We start from the raw sequence: 9,787 nt of genomic DNA on the forward strand, positions 1-9,787 counted from the left end.
GACCTAAAGTAGAGGCTCTGGGCATCTCATCTTGGGCATGGAAGGAATGGCAGTGTCCCTGGCTGTGGTTCCCTTGCAACCCTCAAACTCCCGATCTCTAGGAAACCAGGAACCACGCAGGCCAGAGAGCTGAGCTTCTCTTCTGTCTCCATTCCATCAAGAAGTTCTGCTTGTGCCACCCCTGAGAGGCTCCACTCTACCCGGCTCTCTCTGACTCCTACATGCACCCTCACCAATTTCCATGCCCAAGTCTGAAGCTCCCTGCCAGCTAAGCCTGAGAATTTAGGGATCTCTCATCACCAGAGGCTTTACTGGGCCTGTCTCTGCCATCATCCGGACTCAGATAGCATCCCACCACCCTGTTTTATGCCCCTCTTCCCAGCTCCTGCTTATGCATCGTCACAGGGGATGTCAGAACTTGACAGGCGCTCATCCCCTAAGGAGGTTCCCAGCTAAACACTCAAAGGTGCCTGGGGAGTCAGCTAGTCTCCTGAGGAGAGCGTGGAGAGGGTCCTGGGCTGGTGCTTCCTTTCAACTAGACACTGCGCTGCGGGTATGTTTCTCACAGCAGAGCTCCACACGCACACCCAGGGGACCGCGGTTTCTGACCATAAAAAAGTTTCTGAAGCCTGAAATGGGTTTCAGCCCTCAGCAGGTTCCGCACTCCCTATGAGCTGGGTCTTAACGGCCCTACCCAGCCAGATGGATTTCAACCTCTCTCCCTTGTTGTCACCTTGCAGATATTTATAGCATTATCGTGTCCACCAGAGAGCGTAATGGGCTTTTTAGGCTAAACCAATTAAACTCTCCTCCCGTAAGTCATGTCTCTTGCATGACTTCGGCCGCCCTTCTCTGAACTTGCTCCATCTTCATTATCTCTGCCCCTCATGGAAGGGAGGGCACAGCCCGAGAGTGCACACACTGGCTAAGGGGACATCTACCTTTTACAGTTGCCTGGTCCTCCTGTCCTTGTGCCAGACATCTCTTCATTCCCTGGGCTATGAAGACACAACCCAGACCTAGGCAATATGGCTTATAAAATGGGAAGCAGAATGTATCCAGGAAGAGGCACTTGGTCTTTTTCCTTATCTCTTTCCTTCTCTCTTTCTTTCTTTCTTTCTTTCTTTCCTTCTTTCTTTCTTTCTTTCTTCTGTTTATTTGTTTGTTTCTACCCACCCCCCCCACACACACACAAAGACTATGCACTATTAAGGATCATGTGCCAATAGCAAGCATCTAAGCCTTCATAAAATACCCTGGGCTAGAATCCAGGGTACTGCAACCTACAGAGATAATCAAGTCCCCGGATGTGCTCCCGGCTCTGGCAGCCTGCTGGAAACTTCTGGAAAACATTTCCTGAAGCTCTTCATGATATCACAAGGGATCCACATGCTTTAAGGCAGTGATAGTGTGTTTTCATTTCTTTTCTAAATCAGCAATGCAGTGGTTACTGCTTCAAAGGGAAGGTTGTGAGTGTGCAGATGTGCCAGTGAGTGTGCATCTGCCTAGAGCTGAGCAGAAGACCAAGTCCATCCTGTAACAACTCTGTCCCCAGCCACACTGGCTCATCACAAAGCACCAGTAGGTTTCACCAGCATGCAGTATTAAGTTCTTTTTGTGTTTAGTCATACTCAGTTTAATTTATGCCCTGTATGGACCATTGGTTTAAGACAAGAAACATAAGGAATGCTGAGATGGAAATACAATATAGGTTCACAGGGAACATAAAAAATGGAATAATTTTAAATGTTTTCCTAATACTCCATAAACCAATGCTAAGAAAAAGGGAAAATACGGTGGCAATTAGAGCCAATTTGGCTTTTCTGTTTATTAAGAATAAAGATGATCCTTTTCAATAATGTTTTTAAGACATGCTTGCAATAGCAGTTTCAAATTTTCTCTTTAATCTCAATATTCAATAGAAGAAAATCATTTACATTTAAAAATGAGGTGATTTTTCCAAACACAAAACTTTCAAAAGCTCTAAATCTGAGGTTCTGAAAGCGGCAGCTCATAGTCTGCGTTTTAGAGTACATTTGGTCCTCAAATAAAACATAGAATGCACCAAATTAAAATTTGTCAGCAAATCACCTATTTGCATAATTAACTTAAAGTAAATTAAACAACATTTATCATATACTTAATGAGGAAAATGCCCAAATTCATCTTTATATATTATGGTTATAAAGAGGGATTAAAATAAACTTTATAATATACTTTTTAATAATACCCTGATACAAAATAACATTGCATTAAAAACCACTTTATATACTACAGAAAAATTACAAACTTACTTTTAAAAATTCATTAGTGTGCTCTCTAAGTTTTTCTGGGTTTTCTCATTATGGAGCCCATGGTTCATTTGTATTTTTGGACAAGCCCCACCCCACCCCCGACTCCTGTGTTTGGTTGAGGCTCTGTGGCTACTTCTGACCTAACAGTTCTAAGTAGAGGTTTCTAGGCCCTTGAGATTTCTTTTCTGAACTCTGACCATGACGGAGAAATGCGCCGGCACCATAGCTACCCTTGCCCCAGCCCTTGCATGTTGCTCCATCGGGCCTCATCCAGTGCTGGCACCTCCCTTTTCTTCCTAGATACATTCCTCACAAGCTAGGCTATTTTAGTCGAGTTCCTGTCATTGGCAATCAAAGGCATCCCATCGCAATGCGTCCAGACACGCACAGCTACCCCACAGACATGAGCACTCAGCCTTGGCATATGGAAGCGGCTGTGGTTACACAGAGGGCTCAAGCGCAGCTGGCTGAGGCCTCTGGTATTCAGGAAGGTCCTCCAGGGAGAGGTGGCACCTGGAGCGGCGCCTAGAGGAAGGGGAACATCAATGGCTGGTGTCTATTTAGTTTACCTTGCGTTACAGTCAGGTTCACGTTGTTGGTAGACATCACCCAACCAAGAGCAGCTTGTGGGGGGAAAAAAGGTTTATTTTGGCGTACAGGCTCAAGGGGAAGCTCCATGATGGCAGGGAAAACAATGGCATGAGCAGAGTGTGGACATCACCTACGCACCGACATTAGGTGGGCAATAGCAACAGGAGAGTGTGCCAAACACTAGCAAGGGGACACTGGCTATAATACCCACAAGCCTTTTGCCAACAATACATTGCCACCAGAAAGTGTTAATTCCCAAACCTCCATCAGCTGGGAACACAGCATTCAGAACACCTAAGTTTATGCGGACGTCTGAATCCAACCACCCCCTTTGTAACAAACCCACCCTATCTCTCAGCCCCAGACAGCAGAGTCGGAAGGGCTGTGAACTTCCCTGCTTTACCATTCCTGGAGGAGAAATCAATGTCGAGAAAAAATTTCATAAAGTTTTCAGAGAGATTTTTCTGCAGCCCTGCAGTTTCCTCATATCTCCTACTTACCAAATGCAAGAAAAATAACAACAAAGAGTACATCCCGGGGATAGGTAGGTCAACAAGACTTACGACAGGCTACCCCCAACCTCAGAGACCTATGGTCCCTTGGCAGCATGCGGGAAGCAAGATATCGCAGACACTGGTGAGTGCTGGGAAAGAAAGCAGTAAGGAGCGGAGATGGGCAGGCAGCGAGTTGGGACAGAATGGAAGGGCATCATTTCAGAAGGGTGTTCAAGGCCTGGAGCCCCTGCCTTAGTACTGGGGAATAAAGAGACCACCAGCAGAGAGACAGCAAACTCTCCAGGGCAGAAGCAGCACAATGCTAAGAGTGGGAGGAGCAGACATTGTAGAAACTACAGGACAGTGGTGTGACAGCTCAACATGAGGATGAAGAGGATGAAGAGGCTGGCGAAGCAAGGGCAGAGAAGCAGCCCAAGGGGGGAGCGCAGAGTACTGAGGGCCATAGAGGGACTGGGTTTGTTCTAAGGATGTGGGGAGAGCTGTAAAGTTCTAAGCAAGGAATGACAAAGTCTCTGTCATTTGCATTGTGTCAGGTTCTCATGCTCCATTGAACTCCACATGGAGGGATCAGAGGATGTCCGTCCACCGACTGCAGGTGCCTAGGGTCTGTACCCGTGCAACTGTCCCTCTCTAGTGTCCGTATCCAATCTCCAGCCTGGGCTCTTTCCAAACAGTGCATTATCTCTGAGTTGGGGCTTGCCCCACCCATCATGTCTCTTGGGCTAAAGGTTTCCCAAGTGCAGGCTGGAAACATCTGACTCAGAACCACCCAGAAGGCTAATGCAAGTCCTTCCCCAGATAGTCTCATGGGTAAACCTGGAGTTCTAGCCTAGAGAAGTTTCTGGAGACTTCTACAGAGCCCACAAGTGGGGCTGGGGTCACCCTTCACTGCCATATCTTCCTGTGGCCAACCACCTGCCTATTGCCTTCCCTGCTCTGCACCTCTGCTGCCCACCAGACAAGGGCCACCTGCTTGGCATCCCTCAACTCTGAAACTCCAGACAGCCAAGGCACATGTGCCAAGACACACCCCCACTTTCTCTTAATTGAACATCTTCTGTTATGAACATCTGCCCAAACCACTAGCACCTGTCTGTCGCTGTGCCCTTCCTGTGTCCTTTCTGGGCAGTGCCCCATCTTGGCAATGTGGATTCTACTGCTCACATGGCCTATGGCTAAGAATGTGAATTAGCGGTTGGTGAGGCCTGGGCAGGAACCCTAGTGTGGCTGTAGACCAGCTGGGAGGCAGGCTTCAGGCGAGCTGCTTTTGCAGGTCTTTTCCTGCCTGGAAATGGAGCTAATCATATGTGACACACTGAACGTTTGCATCGCCAAACTTCACATTGAAATCCTAACCCTTATGTGATGGCATTAGGAAGTAGGATCTTTGGGAAGTGATAGTTAATGTCTTAAGTATAGTGCCCCTTTGCATGGGAATGATGGCTTATGAAAATCTCTCTCTCTCTCGCCGGGCATGGTGGCGCACACCTTTAATCCCAGCACTCGGGAGGCAGAGGTAGGAGGATCGCCATGAGTTCAAGGCCACCCCTGAGACTACATAGTTAATTCCAGGTCAGCCTGGACCAGAGTGAGACCCTACCTCCTACCTCGAAAAACAAAACAAACAAACAAACAAAGAAAATATCTCTCTCTCTTTCCCTCTCTCTCTCTCTCTCTCTCTCTCTCTCTCTCTCTCTCTCTCTCTCTCTCTCTGCTAGTCACAAGTCCACAAGCCAGAAGAAAACCTGTACTAGATCTCACCCTGGCCTTGGATGTTCTGACTCTAGAACTGTGAGGAATAAATTTCTGTTGTTTATATCTCCCAACCCAACCTCAAGCTATGATGTTTTGTTATGGCAGACCAACCTGACTATAGAACTATAATTCATGCACTTGGGCTCTGAGAACTAGATGAAATGATGCCTGAATAGTGCCTAGGGTGTAGCCAGCACTCAGCAAAATTAGCTGTTACTATCATTACCACAATCACCTAGTGATAATAAGCCTAGTTACCATTATGTCTAGCCAGCTGTGACTTGCTGGACAACCAAGCTCCCATGCTCTATGAGGTAATGGCATCAGCCTTCCTCCTGCCATGAGTTCCTTGTACTTCCTAAGTGAGGACGTGGTCCAGAACTGGCACTCAGTAGCTCGGGAAAGGTACAAGGACAAGGAGCAAGGCCCTCCCCCTAGGTGGAGCCCACAGCTGTGCTGATCTTTCAGGACGGAGAGGGTTTGAGTCCTTGTTCCTTCTTCCCATTTCTGCTGCTCTGACTAAAATCTATTTTTATCAGCTTTCACTCCCTGAGCTGTTTGGCTTCAGGGAACGGCTTCTCCGGGCAGGGGAGAAACATACACAACCTCCAAGTCTCTGTAAAATCAATTGCATGAGAGGTTCTGCTGCTCTGGCACCTCAGTGCACTCCAGCTGGGAGACCAGCTGTCTGGAGCTGGGGCCATGGAACTCGGCTGGGGCATGCCCAGCTCCCAGATGGGAAAGGAATGCTGCCTGGGGGTGGTCTGAGAGCTCCAGAGACAGGGATAAAGTGGACACAAACACACATGTGAGCCATCCCCTTCCCAGACACCTACAGTCCGTGTCAGGAGGTAATAAGCTACCCAGACTCGTGGCTATGCAAGTTAGTGCAGCCTTCAGCTTTTGTCTCTCCCAGTCCTTCTCCTTGTCCAGCTGAAGAACTGAGGCCCAGAGGGAAGGAGGCACTATCCATGTCCATGGTGAGGTAGCCACAGCTCCTGGCCTCCCAGTGACCTCCCTGAGAGACTCGCTGGTTGGCAGCTCAGCCAGGTCGTCTCATCCATTGCCCAGAGTTGCACAGCTGGCTCATGCAGTGCCCTCTGCAGCTGCCTTGCTGGCCCCTGGCCTCACTCTGCTGCTGCCGGCATTGCCTTTCTGCTTGTTTTCTTATGGGAAGAGCCAGGGAGGCCAGGCAGGGCTGAAGCTATTGAAAGGCCCTTCTAAAGAGCAGACTGTTCTTCCAGCAGCTCTGGAATGTCTAGAGGGATGAAACAGAGCTACTGTTTGCAAGGGTGGATGGAGAGATCTGGCCCCTGCCCCAGCTCTGTGTATGTTATGGGGTCAGAGTTTTTAAACAACTCCAAGGTCCAGATTCCAAAGCACGTGTACATCATTGTCATGCCTGTGCCTCCTGACATTCTGGGACCCAAGGTCACAGGACTTTGTGGCCACCATAGTCCACAGGGTATCAACTGAGATTCAGTCAGTCACCTATCTATTTCCAGAACGTTCAGATACCTCACCAATGGCTTCTGGTCTTTTGACTCCAAGTAAAGTTTAATGTCACAGTCCTGGGACTCAGCACAAACAGTGGATGAGATCTACTTCAGGCGAGATGCAGAGTTCCCTCAATCCACTCCAGCTGTTGAAACAAAACTGCCATACATTGGAGTTGTTAGTTTGGGACACCTGCTTGCCAGGAGGATCCTGTCCTACTTCCGCTGCAAACGTGTGATGTACGAGCCTCAGATGGGACCTCCAGTCTGTACCAGCTCTCGTCCGCACAGCTATGTGTGGTGGCCTGGACTGATGGCTCCTTTCTGCCTCCTCTCAGCCATTCTCCCCTTTTGTTTCCTGGGTGGTTGTCTTGGTCTGGAAATTACAGCCCATAAACTCACAGAGCAGATTAACAGAGCCTCTTCTGCCCTTCGCAGACCAGGGAAATGGCCCCAACATGAGATGGGCATGCAGAGCAACTTCTGAATAGGAGAGGGCCAGAATGCTGCAAGCTGCACCCTCCCATAGTATTGACATGGGCTCTTGGGGATGGAGGGACCTGGGAGGCTGGTTGGCGTGGGGGGTCTGTATGGAGAGCAATACCGAAGACCACAGAGCTGAGTGCATTGAAAAACATGTCAAAACCCTGCCTTGAGTCTCCCTAAGCTCAAAAAGAAAAATTAGTCAACTAGTTTCCTTCTCTTCTGGCATGTTGTCCCCCCGCCCCCGTGCCTCCTCCCAGAGTGGCAATAGAACTGCTGAATCCGTGGGTGCTCACCACCACATTTCTGCAGACGGCCAGAGGAAAGGCAGGTCCTGAGGACATAAAACCCATCTTCACCTTTGTTTTTGAGCCAAAGAGTTTCCATTGCCCACACTTGCCCCCATCACCCCGCCCCACCCTCCATCTGGGCGCTTGCCCTGTCCCTGCCTCTGGGCTCATTATCTGCCCACTGATATTCAGAATGATTTCATTAACGTCATCGCAAGTGCAGTCATGAAGAACTTATTAAGGAAGTCTGAACTGGACAACACTTCCCACAAAGAAGCAACTTAAATACCGAGCAGAGGATCCACTTATAGTGTCAAAGAAAACCTCAAATGCATATGGTCAAGAAATATTGTTGCTTCTGGTAGATGCAGAAGGTGTTGCCAGAGACACTGCAGGAAGATTATTAATATCTATTTTGAGGAAATGTGGATTAAAAATAAACAGCCGCCGTGGAGGGCAGACTGTGACGATGGAGCAAATGTGAAAGGCAGGGACGTCAGTCACAAATTTCGAGCCTGAACGATCCAGCTTTATTTGTTCCCCGAACGGCTCATAATTTTAACCTTTTATTATGCAAAGCAGTCAGTTTGGTTTTACATTGCCAAGGAGGCTTGGCATGATTAACAGATCACATTTGCCAGTCTCTTCATCTATGAAAAAGTGGCCAAGCTAGAAAGAGATTAAGTTATTTTCAACTCGTTGGCTAAGGCGATAGGGGCACCCTAAGTCAGCATTCTCTCCCAAAAGCTGTTGCAGGGAAACTTAAAGGGTTGGGTAAGCTGGAGAAGAGGAAAGGGAGGTTGACCCAAAATACCCCCAGGGGTGAATGCTGCTCATCTATGGCAGCTAACAACAGCCTTCAACACCCTGAGCATCATGGCAGGGGCTGAACCACCAGGTGGGCTTGCCTGGATGGGGAATGAATGGGCTTAGTCCATGGGCCGTCGAGGGAGCTCTCCAGGGTACTGGACAGCCTCGGCTTGGAACCCCACCCTAGCAGACCCTGTAGGCCTCGAGCTGGGTCTGCTGCCCCTGCTTTCCTGAGATTTTCTCCCCACTTATCAGATATAATTAATGTTAACAGCCTGCCAGGGTCTGCATTCTTCTTAGCCATACAGCACATGAAGTAGTGTGAGGGATTTTCAAGCCATACTGATTTGGGTTGAATCTCAGTTCTGCCCTTCATTATGTGTGTTCAGGAAGCCATTTCTTTTCCTTGAACCTCAGCTTCCTTTGCTGTGGGATGAGATAATTGCATCTGCTTTTTAGGGCTGTTGTGGAGATTTGAGAAGTTGGTGGATGTAAAACACCTGAGTCTGGCATATATTCAGTGCTCAGAAAAAAAAAATGTCTAACGTTAATATCGACAGTAGCAGCAAAGCCATGCTTAAGCTGCTTCTATCACCCAGTCTCGTGACTCCTTTCCCCATGGGTTAAGACTCCATGATCCTAAAAGTCACAGGAAATGGATGTGGGTTTCTTTAATGGTTAGACTTGATTATCACCTTCATTGGATTGATAAGCACATGTGGGATTTGTACAACTAAGCTCTGTAGTGTCTGTGAGGGGGAAGCTCCACACTGTAGAACTATTCAGTAGGCTGGGGATAGGATGAAATAAGGGAAGAAAAGGAGAATCCAGTTAACACCACAATTCTCTCAATTAATTCTCTCTCTGTCTTTCCCTCCCTCCTAAGTACCACAAAATGTGCTGTTTTCTCCACCATAAAGGTCTGACATCTCTGAAACCATGAGCTAAAATCATTCCTTCCTCCCTTAAATTATTTGCTCAGGGGCTGGAGAGATGGCTTAGTAGTTAAGGCACTTGCCTCAGAAGCCAAAGAACCCAGGTTCAATTCCCCAGGACCCACGTAAGCTAGATGCACAAGGTGGTACATGTGTCTGGAGTTTGTCTGCAATGGCTAGAGGCCCTGGTGTGCCCATTCTATTTCTCTATCTGCCTCTCTTTCTCTCAGATAAATACAGTTTATAATAGTTATTTGCTCAGGTATTTTGTGTCAGTGACAAAAATAAAAGCTGAGTAGCCCAGAAAAGTGTGTAAAAACAAGTGGTGGTGTGGTGTTATCAGGACATGGTAACCGTTCATGGAGCCAAGAACACAAGTGCAGTACCCTCAGCAGAGCGGTGACTAGAAGCTAAAAGGTCACAGTTCCTCACCATCTCCACCCCTGTGGCACCCCCTCTATAGGCAATTGTCTGCTTCCCGCACACTCCACAGATTTGGCCTTCATTGCTCATAAGTACTCGCACTGCAGGCCCAGAACAGACCTTGGCCTACCCAGCTCCACTTTATCAGTCCCAGTTGTAACTCACTGCAAGAGAAAAATCTAATTAGTCTGATCC

Source organism: Jaculus jaculus, chromosome 1 (genome assembly GCF_020740685.1).
Source record: "Jaculus jaculus isolate mJacJac1 chromosome 1, mJacJac1.mat.Y.cur, whole genome shotgun sequence".
Lineage (NCBI taxonomy): Eukaryota > Metazoa > Chordata > Mammalia > Rodentia > Dipodidae > Jaculus > Jaculus jaculus.